The sequence below is a fragment of the Myodes glareolus genome, chromosome 2 (assembly GCF_982192425.1).
Source record: "Myodes glareolus chromosome 2, mMyoGla1.1, whole genome shotgun sequence".
NCBI lineage: Eukaryota > Metazoa > Chordata > Mammalia > Rodentia > Cricetidae > Myodes > Myodes glareolus.
In genome coordinates, this window is record NC_142027.1 from 81,831,563 (window position 1) to 81,835,164 (window position 3,602).

General features: G+C 41.4%; 1 pseudogene; it reads left to right on the top strand.

The window, feature by feature from the left end:
- The first annotated feature begins 261 nt into the window (after positions 1–261).
- Positions 262–1,352, top strand: LOC125407547 (fructose-bisphosphate aldolase A pseudogene; annotated as a pseudogene).
- The last annotated feature ends 2,250 nt before the right edge of the window (positions 1,353–3,602 follow it).

Below are 3,602 nucleotides of genomic sequence, written 5' to 3' on the forward strand. Positions count from 1 at the left end.
GGGCAGAGATTCTCTAAAATGTTTTAAATATTTTTTAATATCAACAGGTGTTGATTTTAGTCAGGTAAACAGAAAACTAAGTAAGCAGGCATTGCATTTCTTAAAAATCTTCCCCTTCAGCTCAATAGGCTGCGTTCTTTTGGAATGCACGCAGATCTGGGTTCTGGTGATTCTATCTGTATTCGCTCCTTGGTCCTTTCGCTCACCCACTGCCGTACCTGGCAGACCCACCTGTGCCAGGAACGTGCTGCCACTGACACCATGCCCTGCCCATACCCAGCACTAACCCCGGAGCAGAAGAAGAAGCTGTCTGACATCGCTCACCGAATTGTGGCTCCCAGCAAGGGCATCTTGGCTGCAGATGAGACCACTAGAAGCATTGCTAAGTGGCTGCAGTCCATTAGCACTGAGAACACCAAAAAGAACAGGTGCTTCTAGTCAGCCTCTGCTGACTGCTGATGACTGTGTGAATCCCTGCATTCGGGGTGGTGATCCTCTTCCACTAAATACTCTACCAGAAGGCGGATGATAGACGTCCCTTCCCCTAATTTATAAAGTCCAAGGGTGTTGTTGTGGGCATTAAGGTAGATAAAAGCGTGTTACCCCTGTCAGGAACCAATGGTGAGACTACCACCCAAGGGCTGGATGGACTGTCAGAACGCTGTGCTCAGTATAAGAAGGATGGAGCTGACTTTGCCAAATGATGCTGTGTGCTAAAGATTGGGGAGCATACTCCTTCAGCCCTGGCCATCACTGAAGTAGCCAATTTTATGGCCCATTATGCCAGCATCTGCTAGCAGAATGGCATTGTACCTATTGTGGAGCCTGAAATCCTCCCTGATGGGGACCATGACTTAAAGCACTGCCAGTATGTAACTGAGAAGGTACTGGCTGCTGTATACAAGACCCTGAGTGACCACCATGTCCATCTGGAAGGCATACTGCTGAAGCCCAACATGGTCACCCCAGGCCATACTTGTACCCAGAAATATTCCAATGAGGAGATTGCCATGGCAACTGTCACAGCACTGCATTGCACAGTGCCCCCTGCTGTCACTGGAGTCACTTTTCTCTCTGGAGGGCAGAGTGAGAAAGAGGTGTCCATCAATCTCAATGCTATCAACAAGTGCCCACTGCTGAAGCCATGGGCCTTGACTTTATCTTATGGCCAAGCCCTGCAGGCCTCTGCTCTGAAGGTCTGGGGCTGGAAGAAGGAAAACCTGAAGGCTGCCCAGGAGGAATACATCAAGCGAGCCCTGGCCAACAGCCTTGCTTGTCAAGGAAAGTACACCCCAAGTGGTCAGTCTGGAGCCACAGTAAGTGAATCTCTCTTCTCTAACCATGCCAACTAAGCAGAGGTGATCTAAGGCTGTCCCTTCAATACTCCAGGCCCCCACCTAGCCACTTGCTTTTGAAGAGGGGGTTTTCAGGCTTTCCCATCACTCTAGCTGCCCCTGTGACTGATGTGGTGTTGTCATCCAAATTGAACAGAATAATATTTCTTCTCAACATCTCATGAAACTTTATTTTTGATACGGGAAAAGGAAAATATGTAGTCAGTACTTTTGGGAGTACAAACTGTTCTAGCTACTATGGAAAACAGTGTTGAGATGCCTTAGAAAGCTAAGAATTGATTTAGCTCAAGATTCAACTCTACATCTCTTGGGAATGTACCCAAGGAACTCTTTAACTTACTCCAGAGACACTTTCTCATCCATGTTTATTGTTGCTCTACTCATAAAATCTAGAAATTAGAAACAGCTTGTTGTCTATCAACTGGTGAGTATACAACAAAAATGTGGTACATTCACAGAATGGAATAATATTCAGCTTTTAAGAAAAAAGAACCTATGAAATTTGGAGCAAAATTGATTAAGCCAGAAGAAAAAAAAAAACAACCTGAGTTAGGTAGCACATACCCCTAAAGACAAATAGAGTATATTTTCTTTTATGTTTCAATGTAAGATTTTATGCTTTCTTTAAATGTGCTACAATATATGTAGCCATGAAGGTTAGGTATCTAATAAACAAGGACAGAGAAGGTTCTTGCATGGAAGGATGCTGTGGAATAATGCTCTTGCACAATGTAAAGATTTGTCAATCATACTACTTTAATAAAACACTAATTGGCCAGTATCCAGGCAGGAAGTAGAGGCAGGGCAACCAGACAAGGAGAATTCTGGGAAGTGTAAAAGCAGAGAAGCAGTCACCAAGACACAGAGGAAGCAAAAATGAGAATGTCTTACTGAGAAAAGGTACTAAGCCATGATGCCATAGATAAAAATTAAGGGTTAATTTAAGTTATAAGTGCTAGTTAGGAATAAGCCTGAACAATAGGCTGAGCAGTTTATAATTAATATAAGCCTCTGCATGTTTATTTGAAACTGAAAGGTTGTGGGACCAGGTGGGACAGCAGCATCTGCTTACAAATTGTGCCAAAATGTTTGGCAAGAATTCCACATAAAGCTTGAGAAAACTTTTAACAAAATGATTCTAGACAGAAAAACACAGTCAAGCATGGCTTTTTGGTAGCAGTATTGTTTTGGGTGGGCTCTGTTTTCCAGAGGCAAGCAGTGGCACAGCTCCTTTAGAAGAGGCTTCTTGACTCAGCACCAAAAGCCTCCCAGCACTTTTAAGCAGTTCTGCTACCAAATACTTAAGTAGCATTTATGAGCACTAGCAGCAGGCTTTTTGGTGGTGGCATGGACCTAGAAATTCTACACAGTTGTATAGTTGTTACAATAAATTGGGCGCCTGCCATTACTCTCATAAAGCTAAGGAACAGGTAGCAGCCAGATACCAAATCCACAGCTTTAATTCTAGCCATATTGCTTAGTAGATTAAAGATACATGTTGTCAGAAAAAGAGAGATATACAGTAAAGACAGATTCAGATGGAAAAATTCTCTGAGCAGTTTTCAGTTTGTTTACAAATATATGTAGGCTTGGGAAAAAAACAGAAAAAGAGAAAGTCTTTCAAAAAAGAAAGAGAGTAGCTGGGTATGGTAGTACATGTCTTTAATTCCAGCACTTGGGAGGCAGAGACAGTTGGATCTTTATGAGTTTAAGGCTAGCCTGGTCCACAGAGTGAGATCCAAGACAGCCAAAGATGCACTGTGAAACTTGTCTCAAAAAATCCAAAAAAAATATCCAAATACAAGAGGCTAACAAAAAACCATGTAAAGATGGAAAATATACAAAGAATCTGGATACTGTATGTAATTGTGCTGTCTTTGAATTGCTTGACTGGTGAAGAAGGAGCAACAGCTGCTAAATATATTTTGTTATAAATGTTGCTGAGTTAATCTAACCTATATATTTAGAAAATACCTTGACTTCAAAATTTAAAGAAAAAGATAGGTTACTTTGGAGTTGGCAGGAGCATTTCCTTAAGACTCCCCAGTGAAGATTCAACATTGTTGGGATCTCTGTGAAAAAGCAAGAGGATCTGAAAGAATAAGCAATATTTTTCTCTGTAACAAATCTAATTCTTAGTGATCTACATCATTATTTTTGTAATGAAACCCATAAAAGGAATGTGAAAAAACTGTTTTCAATGATCTAATATCACCCAATAAAGGTAGTAGAAAAAATAATTGTTAT